Source organism: Saccoglossus kowalevskii, chromosome 1 (assembly GCF_978046115.1).
Source record: "Saccoglossus kowalevskii chromosome 1, keSacKowa6.1, whole genome shotgun sequence".
NCBI classification, from domain to species: domain Eukaryota; kingdom Metazoa; phylum Hemichordata; class Enteropneusta; family Harrimaniidae; genus Saccoglossus; species Saccoglossus kowalevskii.
The window spans coordinates 44,085,745-44,107,631 of NC_140641.1; the positions used below are offsets into that span (position 1 = coordinate 44,085,745).

At 32.9% G+C, this 21,887-nt stretch overlaps 1 long non-coding RNA gene across 1 annotated transcript; it reads right to left on the minus strand.

Annotated features, from left to right (window-relative positions):
• Window positions 1-348: 348 nt before the first annotated feature.
• On the minus strand, window positions 349-21,566 carry LOC146750917 (uncharacterized). Its single transcript, XR_014928839.1, has 2 exons — window positions 21,541-21,566; window positions 349-526 (listed from the first exon to the last, which is right to left on the minus strand). It is a non-coding gene; the product is annotated as an uncharacterized LOC146750917 (long non-coding RNA).
• Window positions 21,567-21,887: the final 321 nt, after the last annotated feature.

The following is a 21,887-nucleotide window of genomic DNA, read 5'->3' on the forward strand; positions in this document are numbered from 1 at the left end:
TGAATGTTATACATGTAGGTACATGTACCTCAGATAGACTTCTCAGATTTGTACTTAGATGTCATCAAAACTCAACCAAATTCATTATGAGTAATTGTTAGTCCTCTTGACTTTAGAGTTGCCAAAACAATGCTGTTGATTTCAACTTTTCTGACTATATTTGCCTCATTTTACAAGCCTTGACTGTTTGCTACTATTGGTGGCATGCTTTCAAGTCACAGGTGACTTGCATGTTTCTTAATTCAAGCTTTTACACTTAATTCTGATCCTAATAAAAACAAACCAGAATGAATGTTTCTGCTTACATGAGGTCATAAGGTCTGTTTGTCTTTCTGTTTTTCTTTTTTCTGTTTTGAGTATCACTAGAGAAGTACATCCATCATCTCTTCATCATTGATAGAAGAACACAATGCAATGCTGGTCCAGTCTGCAGAAGGCAACCGCGTATAATTGAGCTAAGATCCACACAATCACACACAGACTCTGCTACTAAACCCATATGCGACACTCTCCACCTCTGCATATTCTAGTGGAATAATAATAATGATGAATATATTTACTTGGTTGTGTATTGAGTCCATATCTGATATAATATTGGGTATATAATGATGAATGAATATATTTACTTGGTTGTGTATTGAGTCCATATCTGATATAATATTGGGTATATAATGATGAATGAATATATTTACTTGGTTGTGTATTGAGTTCATATCTGATAACATATGTGGTATATATTGATGAATGAATATATTTACTTAGTTGTGTATTGTATCTATATCTGATATAATATGGGATATATATTGATGAATGAATATATTTACTTGGTTGTGTATTGAGTCCATATCTGATATAATATGGGGTATATAATGATGAATGAATATATTTACTTGGTTGTGTATTGTATCTATATCTGATATAATATGGGGTATATATTGATGAATGAATATATTTATTTGGTTGCATATTGAGTTCATATCTGATATCATATGTGGTATATATTGATGAATAAATATATTTACTTAGTTGTGTATTGTATCTATATCTGATATAATATGAGATATATATTGATGAATGAATATATTTACTTGGTTGTGTATTGAGTTCGTATCTGATATCATATGTGGTATATGATGATGAATGAATATATTTACTTGGTTGCATATTGAGTCCATATCTGATATAATATGGGGTATATAATGATGAATGAATATATTTACTTGGTTGTGTATTGTATCTATATCTGATATAATATGGGGTATATATTGATGAATGAATATATTTATTTGGTTGCATATTGAGTTCATATCTGATATCATATGTGGTATATATTGATGAATAAATATATTTACTTAGTTGTGTATTGTATCTATATCTGATATAATATGGGGTATATATTGATGAATAAATATATTTACTTGGTTGTGTATTGTATCTATATCTGATATAATATGGGGTACATATTGATGAATGAATATATTTACTTGATTATGTATTGAGTCCATATCTTGTATAATATTGGGTATATAATGATAAATGAATATATTTACTTGGTTGTGTATTGAGTCCATATCTGATATAATATGGGGTATATATTGATGAATGAATATATTTACTTGGTTGCGTATTGAGTCCAAATCTGATATAATATGGCGTATATATTGACGAATGAATATATTTACTTGATTATGTATTGAGTCCATATCTTATATAATATTGGGTATATAATGATGAATGAATATATTTACTTGGTTGCATATTGAGTCCATATCTGATATAATATGTGGTATATATTGATGAATAAATATATTTACTTGGTTGTGTATTGTATCTATATCTGATATAATATGGGGTACATATTGATGAATGAATATATTTACTTGATTATGTATTGAGTCCATATCTTGTATAATATTGGGTATATAATGATGAATGAATATATTTACTTGGTTGTGTATTGAGTCCATATCTGATATAATATGGGGTATATATTGATGAATAAATATATTTACTTGGTTGTGTATTGAGTCCATATCTGATATAATATGGGGTATATATTGATGAATGGATATATTTACTTGGTTGCGTATTGAGTCCATATCTGATATAATATGGGGTATATATTGACGAATGAATATATTTACTTGGTTGTGTATTGTATCTATATCTGATATAATATGAGGTATATATTGATGAATAAATATATTTACTTGGTTGTGTATTGTATCTATATCTGATATAATATGGGGTATATATTGATGAATAAATATATTTACTTGGTTGTGTATTGTATCTATATCTGATATAATATGGGGTATATATTGATGAATGAATATATTTACTTGGCTGTGTATTGTAGCTATATCTGATATCATATGTGGTATATATAGATGAATAAATATATTTACTTGGTTGTGTATTGAGTCCATATCTTATATAATATTGGGTATATAATGATGAATGAATATATTTACTTGGTTGTGTATTGAGTCCATATCTGATATAATATGGGGTATATATTGATGAATGAATATATTTACTTGGCTTTGTATTGAGTCCATATCTGATATAATATTGGGTATATAATGATGAATAAATATATTTACTTGGTTGTGTATTGAGTCCATATCTTATATATATTGATGAATGAATATATTTACTTGGTTGTGTATTGAGTCCACATCTGATATAATATGGGGTATATAATGATGAATGAATATATTTACTTGGTTGCGTATTGAGTCCATATCTGATATAATATGGGGTATATAATGATGAATGAATATATTTACTTGGTTGCGTATTGAGTCCATATCTCGTATAATATGGGGTATATAATGATGAATGAATATATTTACTTGATTATGTATTGAGTCCATATCTCATATAATATGGGGTATATAATGATGAATGAATATATTTACTTGGTTGTGTATTGAGTCCATATCTGATATAATATGGAGTATATAATGATGAATGAATATATTTACTTGGTTGTGTATTGTATCTATATCTGATATAATATGGGGTATATATTGATGAATAAATATATTTACTTGGTTGCGTATTGTATCTATATCTGATATAATATGGGGTATATATTGATGAATGAATATATTTACTTGGTTGTGTATTGTATCTATATCTGATATAATATGAGGTATATATTGATGAATAAATATATTTACTTGGTTGTGTATTGTATCTATATCTGATATAATATGGGGTATATATTGATGAATAAATATATTTACTTGGTTGTGTATTGTATCTATATCTGATATAATATGGGGTATATATTGATGAATGAATATATTTACTTGGCTGTGTATTGTAGCTATATCTGATATCATATGTGGTATATATTGATGAATAAATATATTTACTTGGTTGTGTATTGAGTCCATATCTTATATAATATTGGGTATATAATGATGAATGAATATATTTACTTGGTTGTGTATTGAGTCCATATCTGATATAATATGGGGTATATATTGATGAATGAATATATTTACTTGGCTTTGTATTGAGTCCATATCTGATATAATATTGGGTATATAATGATGAATAAATATATTTACTTGGTTGTGTATTGAGTCCATATCTTATATATATTGATGAATGAATATATTTACTTGGCTTTGTATTGAGTCCATATCTGATATAATATTGGGTATATAATGATGAATAAATATATTTACTTGGTTGTGTATTGAGTCCATATCTGATATAATATGGGGTATATATTGATGAATGAATATATTTACTTGGTTGCGTATTGAGTCCAAATCTGATATAATATGGCGTATATATTGACGAATGAATATATTTACTTGATTATGTATTGAGTCCATATCTTATATAATATTGGGTATATAATGATGAATGAATATATTTACTTGGTTGCATATTGAGTCCATATCTGATATAATATGTGGTATATATTGATGAATAAATATATTTACTTGGTTGTGTATTGTATCTATATCTGATATAATATGGGGTACATATTGATGAATGAATATATTTACTTGATTATGTATTGAGTCCATATCTTGTATAATATTGGGTATATAATGATGAATGAATATATTTACTTGGTTGTGTATTGAGTCCATATCTGATATAATATGGGGTATATAATGATGAATGAATATATTTACTTGGTTGCGTATTGAGTCCATATCTCGTATAATATGGGGTATATAATGATGAATGAATATATTTACTTGATTATGTATTGAGTCCATATCTCATATAATATGGGGTATATAATGATGAATGAATATATTTACTTGGTTGTGTATTGAGTCCATATCTGATATAATATGGAGTATATAATGATGAATGAATATATTTACTTGGTTGTGTATTGTATCTATATCTGATATAATATGGGGTATATATTGATGAATAAATATATTTACTTGGTTGCGTATTGTATCTATATCTGATATAATATGGGGTATATATTGATGAATGAATATATTTACTTGGTTGTGTATTGTATCTATATCTGATATAATATGAGGTATATATTGATGAATAAATATATTTACTTGGTTGTGTATTGTATCTATATCTGATATAATATGGGGTATATATTGATGAATAAATATATTTACTTGGTTGTGTATTGTATCTATATCTGATATAATATGGGGTATATATTGATGAATGAATATATTTACTTGGCTGTGTATTGTAGCTATATCTGATATCATATGTGGTATATATTGATGAATAAATATATTTACTTGGTTGTGTATTGAGTCCATATCTTATATAATATTGGGTATATAATGATGAATGAATATATTTACTTGGTTGTGTATTGAGTCCATATCTGATATAATATGGGGTATATATTGATGAATGAATATATTTACTTGGCTTTGTATTGAGTCCATATCTGATATAATATTGGGTATATAATGATGAATAAATATATTTACTTGGTTGTGTATTGAGTCCATATCTTATATATATTGATGAATGAATATATTTACTTGGTTGTGTATTGAGTCCACATCTGATATAATATGGGGTATATAATGATGAATGAATATATTTACTTGGTTGCGTATTGAGTCCATATCTGATATAATATGGGGTATATAATGATGAATGAATATATTTACTTGGTTGCGTATTGAGTCCATATCTCGTATAATATGGGGTATATAATGATGAATGAATATATTTACTTGATTATGTATTGAGTCCATATCTCATATAATATGGGGTATATAATGATGAATGAATATATTTACTTGGTTGTGTATTGAGTCCATATCTGATATAATATGGAGTATATAATGATGAATGAATATATTTACTTGGTTGTGTATTGTATCTATATCTGATATAATATGGGGTATATATTGATGAATAAATATATTTACTTGGTTGTGTATTGTATCTATATCTGATATAATATGGGGTATATATTGATGAATAAATATATTTACTTGGTTGTGTATTGTATCTATATCTGATATAATATGGGGTATATATTGATGAATGAATATATTTACTTGGTTGCGTATTGAGTCCATATCTGATATAATATGGGGTATATATTGACGAGTGAATATATTTACTTGATTATGTATTGAGTCCATATCTTATATAATATTGGGTATATAATGATGAATGAATATATTTACTTGGTTGTGTATTGAGTCCATATCTGATATATATTGATGAATGAATATATTTACTTAGTTGCGTATTGAGTCCATATCTGATATAATATGGGGTATATAATGATGAATGAATATATTTACTTGGTTGTGTATTGAGTCCATATCTGATATAATATGAGGTATATATTGATGAATGAATATATTTACTTGGCTGTGTATTGAGTCCATATCTGATATAATATTGGGTATATAATGATGAATGAATATATTTACTTGGTTGTGTATTGAGACCATATCAGATATAGATTGATGAATGAATATATTTACTTGGTTGCGTATTGAGTCCATATCTGATATAATATGGGGTATATAATGATGAATTAATATATTTACTTGGTTGCGTATTGAGTCCATATCTGATATAATATGGGGTATATAATGATGAATTAATATATTTACATGATTATGAATTGAGTCCATACCTGTTACAGTATGCGGTTTATGTATTGTTTAATGAATGTATTACTTTGTTGAGCTTTGAGTCCGTATCTGTTACAGTTTGGGATATATTGATGAATGGGTTTATTTACTATCTTGCTTGCGTCTATAGCATTTATAAGTAATGTATTGAAATTTAAAAGTAATTATTCTATGTTGACTGGTTACCATGGTAATATAACACTGAATGTGTTATTTTATAATAATGAGCGGAAGTGTGAATAACCTTGGTTGACCCAAAGAAGCGTATCTTCTTATCGCGGAGACTATCATAAAGTTTATTTCGCCTGGAGCTTCCGCCAAGCACTATATTGTCATTTAAGACGACGGTGGGTTTAATATTGTGTTGAAACGTTTGCGGTAGTTGATCCATGATGGTTTCACATCAAATGGCGCCCATGAGCATTCTGTCGATGTTTGTGTTATTTCATAATTACGAAAATTACATTTTCCAACAAAAATCATTAAGTCATCAGTGAAGTGCTTTCAATACATTTATTATTTGCACAGAGTTCGCAAGGATCTTCGCTTTTGTGTAAAAATTGACCCTGTCTGAGAATTGAGATTTACAATCAGAAAATAATTATAACACCACGGTTTCTCAACTAAGAAAGTGGTAAGTTTGTAACTAACGACGGTAAACTACGTATACGTAACACAAAACACGAATTAAATATATTAACTAGGCTAAAGATTAGTGGGTTACAATCTATGAAAATTGTAATCACCGTTCCAAGAAAATAATACACACAGAGCAACTGCATGTGTGATTGGAGCAACGGTACAACGTTTCAAAATCGCCTAGAGCAATACTGAACATGGAATTATCATGTATACCGCATTATTTCTTTAATTTACGTCGGTAAATTGACTGTACTATAATATCAGTTTCCCATGACTCAGTATTAATTAAATCACATGTTATATAGTTGGATTGTAATGGCATACACTGTTATGTAGCTTTTACATGTATATAGTGTAATATTCGACATGAATGAGTTTTCTTCAATACATTAACTGATATGCGGCGTAACGGTTAGCGTGTTCGGCTGCACACTCTGTAATGATTAAAAAGGCACCCACTTACCAGACTCGCGGTATTTGTATTCGGGAATGTGGCATCTTTTCATATGAGCGGTAAAACTGTACTGTTCCTATTTTCATTGTACATACAAATTATTCTTGTTGTGAAGAGTATCGGTTGCCGCTGGTCAACTGATACATTCCTCTCAATACTTGTATGTGCTGTCCCTCATTTCAGAATTTGTATTTGATCCCTTTGACATGTAATGATAGTATGACTAACACAATTGGAACTATTTCGGGATAATTGGATTCGCTTAAAATGTGCTACTGCTAGGATAGTATTGTTCTTAATTTCCTCATTTCTGATATCAATACAAGAAATTATCAGAAAAAAATCTAAAACGAACAAATAAAATATTTTTGTGAAAACAAACCATTACAGTAGCACATTTTAAGCGAATCCAATTATCCCGAAATAGTTCCAATTATGTTGAGTGGATATTATGTATCGACATTACGATGTATACTGTCTAAATAAATAATTAAATATCATGGATTTGTAGTTACTAGGTTGAATGGGTTGTTATATATCTGGTGTGATATGCATCTCTATGGGCCTTGCTATACGAAAATGGTGACAGACATGGATATCCGTAATTATGTGTCTTTTGTTGTTCTTTTTATTTCAGTTCCGCTTATATTCATCCATTAACCGATACTTTAGATAAGCGAGTCCCTGTCTGCAAGTTACTGTTACTGTAATGTACGTTATTCCAACTCTTCCTTTCGCAAAGCATGACCTGAACATTGTAACTATCTTTTCCTAATTGTGTCAACTAGTTTTCTTTTAGTTACTGCGTTAGCGAGAACTTTCCAGTTTTATGTATCACCTTCATCATGTGTCATTCTTCTATAAACCTTCTATGACTGTGATTTCTTTTCTATAATATGTGCCCAACATTCACTCTCAATTATCTACCATTTTAATACTCCTAACTTTGTTTTTATAGATTGTATCTTCCCATTTTTTTTAAAATATGATTCTTGACATTACAATCCTTTTCTTCATTTCACTGCTATCACGGGTTATTAAAAGCTTATTCGTCAACTATTATTTGCATAATATTGATAAGTTATGTTGGTTTCAGGAACCTGTTGTACCATTTTCAGTGATATGGTGTACCGTTTTCAGTGACATGATGCACCGCTTTCAGTTAAATGACGCACCGTTTTCAGTGACACGGTGCACCGTTTTCAGTGACATAATGCACCGTTTTCAGTGACATAAGGCACCGTTTTCAGTGACATGATGTACCGTTTTCAGTGACATGATGCACCGTTTTCAGATGCATGATGCACCGTTTTTAGAGGCATGATGCATCGTTTTCAGTGACATGATGCACCGCTTTCAGTGACACGGTGCACCGTTTTCAGTGACATGAGGCACCGTTTTCAGTGACATGGTGCGCTGTTTTCAGTGACATGGTGCACTGTTCCCACGTGTAGCTGAAAGTAATCTTTGAAAATCGACAATGAAAAAAGTGGTATAAGCTGAAGTTTTAGTGGAACGGGTGGTTCTTTACAACACACATGACAACAAAGAAAACTCGTCCGTAAAATGGTATCCATTGCACAGCTGTTGAAGCATATATCAGAACTATAATCCTCATTCATAAAATCGATTTGTATTAATTCCCGAGTTTTAATCTGACCCGATTATATGTGTCATATTATATTGCTATGGTAACGATAAGTGGTCCAACATTATTTGTTGAAGAGTCGATGGTATTTTGAGATGACCCAAATAATATAAATAATATAAAATAAATATATTAATAAGTCTCCTCAATTTTGCTGCTGACGAATTCGCCGGAATCTACACAGTTGAACACATAATACGAGTAGGCATACGTTATATGTGTTGATACATGTCTGCCTTGTAGTAGACACTTTACTATAACCTGATTACCTGCCGTGCAGCTGTTACAAGAACCACCGGGTAATCTACTAAATTATGTGCTCATTAAACAAATACCTTCGTAGGTGTCCATAACGTCAACTCAGATCAAACAAGTCAGGTTAAAATCCCGCCCAAAATGTAGCGGAGACATAGTTTTCATGGCCTCGGTATTTTGCAACGTTATTCTAGGCAAGAGTATTACGTTTTAGACATATACTGAAATAATGCTATCAATAATTATGCAACTTATTACACCTATCTGCATTCTTTTTGACACTTGATTACTAGAAACATGTTACACTTCATGTATTGAACTTCCTGCTACATGTTCATGACACTTTGTGAACACATTTTGTATATATGGTTGAAATCAGGGCATAAGCAGTCAGTGCATGGCATGGCTGTATGAAACGAAACTCTGTGCTGCGTGTTTACCAAATCGATGGTATTTATAAAGCTATAAGCTCATCTACGCGTCGGTAGATCATGTGATTTGACGATATATACTGACTGGGTTGAAGGAATAATTGGGGTAATGAATTTTCCAGAATTTCTTTTGAACAATATTCTATTTCCTGATCAGTGTTTGTTGATATGACGGCCTCGACTCTGGTTTTATGTCATATATCAACTTAATCTTAATTAACTGTATTATTTTTGACATTTCTCGCTAATGCCATGTGAGCATAAATAGAATAATATTCAGCTTGACTGGATTAGCTGTAATACATTAATACGATGTGGCTCCAAAGTATCACAAAGGTAAGTTACTCTTTTGGCTTCGCCATCGTTACTGTATTTATTATCTAAATGACAAGTACGACTGCTGCTTCTGCTTTGTATATGGAAATTCTACATTGCTTGAGTGATCGTGATAAGGTCGAACACATCCTTTGGTATATTAACAGATCGGAAGCTTTAAAGCTATTTCCGCTTTTCGTGGTATAACATTTTAACGATGCCACACCCGTTTTAATATGTGAGGGATGGCGATGGTTGCAATGCATTACTTGCGTGTTTGTGCAGCCAGGCGATGAAAGCCGCTAATTGCATTACCGCAGGACATATTTTCTGTGTTTGCTGCTTGGTGTTATTTGCTTCACTCACTGTTCACAATTTTTCAATGTGAGGTATTTCACTTTATCCAATACATTTGTTTTATTCAAGTATGGCCATGGCTTCAATTCGGATAATTATCAACAGAGTAGTCTCTATAAGTAGTAAGCTTTCATTTAAAAAAAACCACGGTTAATCACGTGAAAACACAACAGACCCTTATTTTGACGTTAAAGGGCCCATATCACATGTTTTTTATTCAATAGAAATTTGCCAATATTTCTGATAATGTTACAACAAATCCAGATTGTCTGTACCCCTAATTTGTGCATATCTTTTGTTTCCCTTGTCTTTGAAACATTCATATAAACAATGACCTCCTTCTTATGTCAGGATTATCAACAAATGCATTTTACTTTGTTTTTTATAAAAACAACAACAAATGTTTGAGCTTATAACGATTGAAAAAAGAAATTAAGTATATAACCGAAAGCTAGAGGCAATTGTTAGTCTTTGTTACTGTCACACAAGACAAAGTCCAATATAGACCGTGTGTGATGTATTATACATTGTTATATTAGGGATTTGAGCAAAACTCGTTCTCATAATTTCCTCGCGATGAATCAATTAATTATTCAACATATGTATTCAATTACTGTTCACATACTGCACCATGTAAACACCATATCTGAGCATGCGCATGACAATGACCGATATCATTACACAGCAGTATTATACATATTATTGTGTCTGATTTATTGACACAAGTCTTGCATAATCTACCAAGATAAAAACCAACGAGGAACAGAAATGACTTTTTCATATGTGCCGACAAACGTAGAACTAGATCGTATTGTAAACTATAGTAATATACGAACTATTACTATGCACGATACTATAGTAATATACGAACTATTACTATGCACGATACTATAGTAATATACGAACTATTACTATGCACAATACTATAGTAATATACGAACTACTGTAAAATGACTAATTTTCACTGGGTTTAAATTTCACTGATTTACCATTTCAGGCATATTCAGTGGGTTTTAAATTCACGGTTTTATCATTTAGATAATGTGTTCTATGCTAAATTTTACATATTCACTGTGTTTTAATTTAGCGCATTTTTCCAGTCAGCGAAATAAGCTAAATTAAAACCCAGTGAATAATTACCCCCTTTACAGTATTACTATGCACGATACTATAGTAATATACGAACTATTACTATGCACAATACTATAGTAATATACGAACTATTACTATGCACAATACTATAGTAATATACGAACTATTATTATGCACAATACTATAGTAATATACGAACTATTACTATGCACGATACTATAGTAATATACGAACTATTACTATGCACGATACTATAGTAATATACGAATTATTACTATGCACAATACTATAGTAATATACGAACTATTACTATGCACAATACTATAGTAATATACGAACTATTACTATGCACGATACTATAGTAATATACGAACTATTACTATACACGATACTATGGTAATATACGAACTATTACTATGCACGATATTATAGTAATATACGAACTATTACTATGCACGATACTATAGTAATATACGAATTATTACTATGCACAATACTATAGTAATATACGAACTATTACTATGCACGATACTATAGTAATATACGAACTATTACTATGCACGATACTATAGTAATATACGAACTATTACTATGCACGATACTATAGTAATATACGAATTATTACTATGCACAATACTATAGTAATATACGAACTATTATTATGCACGATACTATAGTAATATGCGAACTATTACTATGCACGATACTATAGTAATATACGAACTATTACTATGCACGATACTATAGTAATATGCGAACTATTACTATGCACGATACTATAATAATATACGAACTATTACTATGCACGATACTATAGTAATATACGAACTATTACTATGCACGATACTATAGTAATATACGAACTATTACTATGCACGATACATATGTTTACTTCATGCTATTACTTTAATATCAGTCTTCTACAGATAGAGGCACTGTGCTTTAATACTTTTTTTCAATCCTTTTCCATGATTTATTGATTTATATTGCTTATTTTTTCTTATTATTGCTATTTTTTCAACAGTAATCTGTTTGTTTTTCGTGCTTTATATAGTAATTTGTATGTTTTAAATATGTGTTCTAGTAGTGAGTGTAATCATTTTAATTCTAAAGAATTTGTTACAATATTATTCGGCATCGAAAGACAGGTTGAAAGCGTGTACCACATGAAGTTCAATAAAGCAACTTCGTCCACTGCAATGTAACAACAACTAAGGCAACTAGTAGCTGTATTACAGCAACGACGGCCATTGATAGCTTGATTACAGAAACCATCGCCACTGATAACTGAATTACAGCAACCACGTCCACTCTCAGACTGATAACTGAATTACACCAACCAAAGCCATTTGTAGCTGAATTAAACCAACCACAACCATTGATAGCTGAATGAAACCAACCACAGCCATTGATAGCTGAATTGCAGCAATCACAGCCACTGATAACTGAATTGCAGCAATCGCAGCCACTAATAACTGAAATACAGCAACCACGGCCACTGATAGCTGGATTGCAGCAATCGCAGCCAATGATAGCTGGATTGCAGCAACCATGGCCATAGTACCTGAATTAAAGCAACGACGGCCATTGATAGCTGCATTGAAGAAACTACGACCACTGATAGCTTTATTGCTGCAATCATAGTCACTGATAATTGGATTGCAGCAACCACGGCCATTGATGACGTTACCATTCACGGGACTGACATAGTATTTAAGATCAGTTGATGCCGTTACCATTCAAGGGACTAATGTAGTATTTACGGTCATTGGATGCAGTTACCATTAACGAGACTGGCATAGTATTTACAGTCGGTTTGTTGGTGTTACCATTCAACTGAATTACAGCAACCACGTCCACTCTGATAACTGAATTATACCAACCACAGCCATTGGTAGCTGAATTAAACCAACCACAACCATTGATAGCAGAATAAAACCAATCATAGCCATTGGTAGCTGAATTAACAATTGATAGCTGAATGAAACCAACCACAGCCATTGATAGCTGAATTGCAGCAACCACGGCTACTGATAGCTGAATTGCAGCAATCGCAGCCACTGATAACTGAATTACAGCAACCACGTCCACTCTGATAACTGAATTACACCAACCACAACCATTGGTAGCTGAATTGCAGCAATCACAGCCACTGATAGTTGAATTGCAGAAATCGCAGCCACTGATAACTGAATTACAGCAACCACGTCCACTGTGATAACTGAATTACACCAACCACAGCCATTGGTAGCTTAATTAAACCAACCACAACCATTGATAGCTGAATTAAACTAACCACAGCTATTGATAGCTGAATTGCAACAATCACAGCCACTGATAGCCGAATTGCAGCAATTGCAGCCACTAATAACTGAAATACAGCAACCACGGCCACTGATAGCTGAATTGCAACAATCGCAGCCACTGATAACTGAAATACAGCAACCACAGCCACTGATAGCCGAATTGCAGCAATCGCAGCCACTAATAACCGAAATACAGCAACCACGGCCACTGATAGCTGGATTGCAGCAATCGCAGCCAATGATAGCTGGATTACAGCAACCATGGCCATAGTACCTGAATTAAAGCAACGACGGCCATTGATAGCTGCATTGAAGAAACTACGACCACTGATAGCTTTATTGCTGCAATCATAGTCACCGATAATTGGATTGCAGCAACCACGGCCATTGATGACGTTACCATTCACGGGACTGACATAGTATTTAAGATCAGTTGATGCCGTTACCATTCAAGGGACTAATGTAGTATTTACGGTCATTCGATGCCGTTACCATTCACGGGACTGACGTAGTTTTTACGGTCATTCGATGCCGTTACCATTCACGGGACTGACATAGTATTTACGGTCATTCGATGCCGTTACCATTCACGGGACTGACGTAGTTTTTACGTCATTTGATGCTGTTACCATTAACGAGACTGACGTAGTATTTACGGTCAAGCGATGCCGTTACCACTTACGGGACTGGCGTAGTATTTACGGTCATTCGATGCCGTTACCATTCACGGGAGAGACGTAGTTTTTACGGTCATTTGATGTCGTTACCATTCACGGGACTGACGTAGTTTTACGGTCATTCGATGCAGTTACCATTCACCAGACTGACGTAGTGTTTACCGTCAGTTGGTGGTGTTATCATTCACGGATTTGACGTAGCATTTACGTCATTCGAATCTGTTACCAGTTGCGGGACTGACGTAGTGTTTACGGTCATTCGAAGCCGTTACCACTCGCGGGACTGACGTAGTATTTACGGTCATTCGATGCCGTTACCATTCAAGGGACAGACATAGTATTTACCGTCAGTTGGTGGTGTTACCATTCACGGATTTGACGTAGCATTTACGTCATTCGACTCTGTTACCATTTGCGGGACTGACATAGTGTTTACGGTCATTCGAAGCCGTTACCACTCACGGGACTGACGTAGTATTTACGGTCATTCGATGCCGTTACCATTCACGGGACTGACATAGTATTTACGGTCATTCGATGCCGTTACCATTCACGGGACTGACGTATTTACGGTTATTCGATGCCAGTTCCATTCACGGAACTAACGCAGTATTTACGGTCATTCAATGCCGTTACCATTCATGGGACTGACGTAGTGTTTACGGTCATTCGAAGCCGTTACCATTCACGGGACTGACGTAGTATTTACGGTCAAGAGATGGCGTTACCATTCGTGGGACTGATGTAGTATTTACGGTCGAGCGATGTCGTTACCATTTACGGGTCTGACGTAGTATTTATGGTCATTCGATGCCGTTACCATTCACGGGAGAGACGTAGTTTTTACGGTCATTCAATGCCATTACCATTCACTGGACTGACATAGTTTTTACGGTCATTCGATGCCGTTAACATTCACGGGACTGACGTAGTTTTTACGGTCATTCGATGCCGTTACCATTCACGGGACTGACGTAGTATTTATGGTCAAGAGATGCCGTTACCATTCGCGGGACTGACGTACAATTTACAGTCGAGCGATGTCGTTACCATTTACGGGACTGACGTAGTATTTACGGTCAAGCGATGCCGTTACCATTTACGGGACAGACGTAGTATTTATGGTCATTCGATGCCGTTACGATTCACGGGACTCACGTAGTTTTTACGGTCATTCGATGACTTTACCATTCACGGAACCGACATAGTATTTACGGTCATTCAATGTCATTACCATTCACGGGACTGGCGTACAATTTATGGTTGAGCGATGTCGTTACCATTTACGGGACTGACGTAGTATTTACGGTCAAGCGATGCCGTTACATTTACAGGACTGACGTAGCATTTACGTCATTCGATTCTGTTACCATTTGAGGGACTTGCGTAGTATTTACGTTCATTCGATGCCGTTACCACTCACGGGACTGACGAATTATTTACAGTCATTCGACTCCGTTACCATTCACGAAATTGACGTAGCATTTACGTCATTCGATTCTGATACCATTTGCGGGACTGACGTAGTATTTACGGTGATTCGAAGCCGTTACCACTCACGGGACTGACGAATTATTTACGGCCATTCGACGCCGTTACCATTCACGGGACTGACGTAGCATTTACGGTCGAGCGATACCATTACCATTCACGGAACTGACGTAGTTTTTACGGTCATTTGATGCCGTTACCATTCACGGGACTGACATATTTTTTGTGGGGCATGTGGATGTATAATAATACTTAATAATGAATGTATATACGTGACTGGGTGTTTATATGTTAATGTATCGAAAACTGTTTTTACAGATGGGTAGTACTGATTCTCTTGCATACCCTATTCTGTATTTGATGCTATTTTGTGTCCTTCTCTGACATTATTACCATTCCATACTTTTCTGTACATTATTACCATTCCATACTTTTCTGTACATTATTACCATTCCATACTTTTCTGTACATTATTACCATTCCATACTTTTCTGTACATTATTACCATTCCATACTTTTCTGTACATTATTGCCATTCCATACTTTTCTGTACATTATTACCATTCCATACTTTTCTGTACATTATTACCATTCCATACTTTTCTGTACATTATTACCATTCCATACTTTTCTGTACATTATTACCATTCCATACTTTTCTGTACATTATTACCATTCCATACTTTTCTGTACATTATTGCCATTCCATACTTTTCTGTACATTATTACCATTCCATACTTTTCTGTACATTATTACCATTCCATACTTTTCTGTACATTATTACCATTCCATACTTTTCTGTACATTATTACCATTCCATACTTTTCTGTACATTATTACCATTCCATACTTTTCTGTACATTATTACCATTCCATACTTTTCTGTACATTATTACCATTCCATACTTTTCTGTACATTATTACCATTCCATACTTTTCTGTACATTATTACCATTCCATACTTTTCTGTACATTATTACCATTCCATACTTGTCTGTACATTATTACCATTCCATACTTGTCTGTACATTATTACCATTCCATACTTGTCTGTACATTATTACCATTCCATACTTGTCTGTACATTATTACCATTCCATACTTGTCTGTACATTATTACCATTCCATACTTTTCTGTACATTATTACCATTCCATACTTTTCTGTACATTATTACCATTCCATACTTTTCTGTACATTATTACCATTCCATACTTTTCTGTACATTATTACCATTCCATACTTTTCTGTACATTATTACCATTCCATACTTTTCTGTACATTATTACCATTCCATACTTTTCTGTACATTATTACCATTCCATACTTTTCTGTACATTATTACCATTCCATACTTTTCTGTACATTATTACCATTCCATACTTTTCTGTACATTATTACCATTCCATACTTTTCTGTACATTATTACCATTCCATACTTTTCTGTACATTATTACCATTCCATACTTTTCTGTACATTATTACCATTCCATACTTTTCTGTACATTATTACCATTCCATACTTTTCTGTACATTATTACCATTCCATACTTTTCTGTACATTATTACCATTCCATACTTGTCTGTACATTATTACCATTCCATACTTTTCTATACATTATTACCATTCCATACTTTTCTGTACATTATTACCATTCCATACTTTTCTGTACATTATTACCATTCCATACTTTTCTGTACATTATTACCATTCCATACTTTTCTGTACATTATTACCATTCCATACTTTTCTGTACATTATTACCATTCCATACTTTTCTGTACATTATTACCATTCCATACTTTTCTGTACATTATTACCATTCCATACTTTTCTGTACATTATTACCATTCCATACTTTTCTGTACATTATTACCATTCCATACTTTTCTGTACATTTGACACCATTTGATACCCTTTTCTGCATTTGATACCCTTTTCTGTACATTTGATACCATTTGATACCCTTTTCTGCATTTGATACCATTTGATACCCTTTTCTGCATTTGATACCATTTGATACCCTTTTCTGTACATTATTACCATTCCATACTTTTCTGTACATTATTACCATTCCATACTTTTCTGTACATTATTACCATTCCATACTTTTCTGTACATTATTACCATTCCATACTTTTCTGTACATTATTACCATTCCATACTTTTCTGTACATTATTACCATTCCATACTTTTCTGTACATTATTACCATTCCATACTTTTCTGTACATTTGACACCATTTGATACCCTTTTCTGCATTTGATACCCTTTTCTGTACATTTGATACCATTTGATACCCTTTTCTGCATTTGATACCATTTGATACCCTTTTCTGCATTTGATACCATTTGATACCCTTTTCTGTACATTTGATACCATTTGATACCCTTTTCTGTACATTTGATACCATTTGATACCCTTTTCTGCATTTGATACCATTTGATACCCTTTTCTGCATTTGATACCATTTGATACCCTTTTCTGTACATTTGATACCATTTGATACCCTTTTCTGCATTTGATACCCTTGCGTATCCTTCTCTGCATTTAGTGCCTTTCCATACCCTTCTCTGCGTCAACATCCAATACCACTCTGCCTTTGGTACACTTCATACCTCCTCTTATAAACTTCTATACCCATCATTGCTTGACATTACAGAAACAGAGTCATAGTGCATAGTTACTTTAATTGTAAAAATGTCGCGTCTCCGTCTCTGCAACTGTGAGCACACGTGTTACTGTTACATTCACTTCCAGAATTTACGAGTATATATATTACTTCCCAATGTACATGGTTTGATGGATCAATTATTTGTCTATCTCAAGATAGTTTTCATACGTTATGACAAACAGTAAATGCAGCCTATCATTATGCACTAATTAAATATAGAGTCAGGCTCTGCCATGTTTTCATTATTTTATAAGTAAGCTTGTCTCGAAGTGCACCCTCTAGTGTCGCTATATCATTGACCGATATTACATGCAATAAAATATATTTGCTACATGTGAAGACTACTCCCACGTGACCATTGCTTACGCCTGGACTGGGGCTTTCGGTTGGCGCCTACATATATTGACTGAATCACTATCACATTAGCTGTTATCAGATTGATGTTTTAAATACCACATTTTTGTTTTTTTACCAATATATGCCAATGCAATATAGAATGCCTCGATTTAACAGGTTATCCAGGTGAAATTACAGTTAATATGTCCTTGTATAACACAGTATTTTTAAATCCGTCCAACAAAGTTGCGGTCATAGAGTTTTTTTTTTCAAGTTGAGCTTCATATATTATAATGTGTTATTGGAAGCTAATACTAGAGATAACATGTTGTATTTGCGCAGTATACGTAATATAATATAATGTGTTACTAGCGGCCAATACTAGAGATAACGTGGTTATATTGATGCGGAATACGTAATATAATATAATGAGTTATTAGCGGCCAATACTAGAGATAACGTAGTTGTATTGATGCAGTATACGTAATATAATATAATGTGTTATTAGCGGATAATACTAGAGATAACGTGTTGTATTGATGCAGTATACGTAATATAATATAATGTGTTATTAGCGGATAATACTAGAGATAACGTGTTGTATTGATGCAGTATACATAATATAATATAATGTGTTATTAGCGGATAATACTAGAGATAACGTGGTTGTATTGATGCAGTATACGTAATATAATATAATGTGTTATTAGCGGATAATACTAGAGATAACGTGGTTGTATTGATGCAGTATACGTAATATAATATAATGTGTTATTAGCGGATAATACTAGAGATAACATGGTTGTATTGATGCAGTATACGTAATATAATATAATGTGTTATTAGCGGATAATACTACAGATAACGTGATTGTATTGATACAGTATACGTAATATAATATAATGTGTTATTAGCGGATAATACTAGAGATAACGTGTTGTATTGATGCAGTATACGTAATATAATATAATGTGTTATTAGCGGATAATACTAAAGATAACGTGGTTGTATTGATGCAGTATACGTAATATAATATAATGTGTTATTAGCGGATAATACTAGAGATAACGTGGTTGTATTGATGCAGTACACGTAATATAATATAATGTGTTATTAGCGGATAATACTAGAGATAACGTGTTGTATTGATGCAGAATACGTAATATAATATAATGTGTTATTAGCGGATAATACTAGAGATAACGTGGTTGTATTGGTGCAGTATACGTAATATAATATAATGTGTTATTAGCGGATAATACTAGAGATAACGTAGTTGTATTGATGCAGTATACGTAATATAATGTAATGTGTTATTAGCGGATAATACTAGAGATAACGTGTTGTATTGATGCAATATACGTAATATAATATAATGTGTTATTAGCGGATAATACTAGAGATAATGTGGTTGTATTGTTGCAGTATACGTATTACAATAATATAGTGTGTTATTAGCGGATAATACTAGAGATAACGTGGGTGTATTGATGCAGTATACGTAATATAATATGATGTGTTATTAGCGGATAATACTAGAGATAACGTAGTTGTATTGATGCAGTATACGTAATATAATATAATGTGTTATTAGCGGATAATACTAGAGATAACGTAGTTGTATTGATGCAGTATACGTAATATAATATAATGTGTTATTTAAACAATAATGAACGACCCGCCAACTCATAATGGGCGTGAGCCGATACGTTCCATGACATAACATGATATAATATTTGCCATAAATTTCTGTTAGTACGGGAAATTGACAGAAGAGCACTTACCACAAGATAACATCTAAAGAGACTATTTCATTATCATTTCACTCAGAACATATTTTCTTAAAATGTCGTTTGATTGAGTCAGTAGTGCCGACTTTCACACAAATTGCCTTACGGTGTTAACATTATGTTAACACATAATCAATGGCAATGTGTATTTATTCTGACACGCCGACCAATGTCATTCCCATCAACGTTCTTCAGATGTGTGCTTCCCGACGTTGCCACGGAAACCATAAAATGGAAGCGCAAGAATTACGTTTCCATAGCACTGAGAAAACTCGATGAAGCAGTTCGCCGGGAACGTAGTCTGATTACTTCTAAACAAATAAGTCGATTGTAATGCTTTTACGAGTTAACAATTCCAATGCCTGATTGTGTTACAAAACCAAGCGGAAAGTAAACTGCCGGATGTGAACACGAACAAATTGAGTTCACCTTGTCTTTGTCCAAGACACACGTACATGAAAATGTGACATAGTTGAACATAATCATTCATTAATATGCTTAATTTTATTAATACATTTCAAACATAATATTGAACCGAAAGAAACAAACTCACAAAATATAGCCGGGGAGTTCATTTACAATATTTTAATTTAATTCTAAAATGTATAGCACAGTATTGAGGTGGATATTTTATTAGAAACACTTGGCACAACGAGTCATATGTCTCCTGCTCAAATGCAACTGCTGCGGTTTGCTGGATAACAGAACAATTACAGAGAATTTCTTAGTACATTTTGTAATTATTTGTTTGATGTTTTCTAATGACGTCAGCTAGTCATCGGATCTCACGTGGGATTTTTTGATCGACAATCTGATCATGAGCATATCACAACATCTATTTAGCGTAATATAATTCCCATTAGGATTGGTTACACGCCAGATTTATTTCCTGTACAGCTATAACTTTGCTCACTTAAAACATCGGACATTACCTACTTACCATGTTAGTTGTGTGTCCCATACTCCGATAACATTTCCTATAGATGACAATACAGACAGAAAATATTTGTACACTACCGCAAATAAAGAAATGCAAGCAGAAGAAAAAGAAAAAAAAAGGTCCTTATACTGGCAATATTGGAAAAGCTGACCCAGCTGAGTATTCAATCAACTAAAGGTCTACTCGCATCTGATGCTCTCTGGTTTTATATACTATAAAATAGTTTGAAAATGCAAGCGAATGGTTTGATTGTAAACTGAGGTTTGTTCTGTAGTATATGCTCCCCAACAAGTCGCTCACAATGTTTCGATGTTCGATTGGTCTGAATACGTCGATGGTTTATTGTA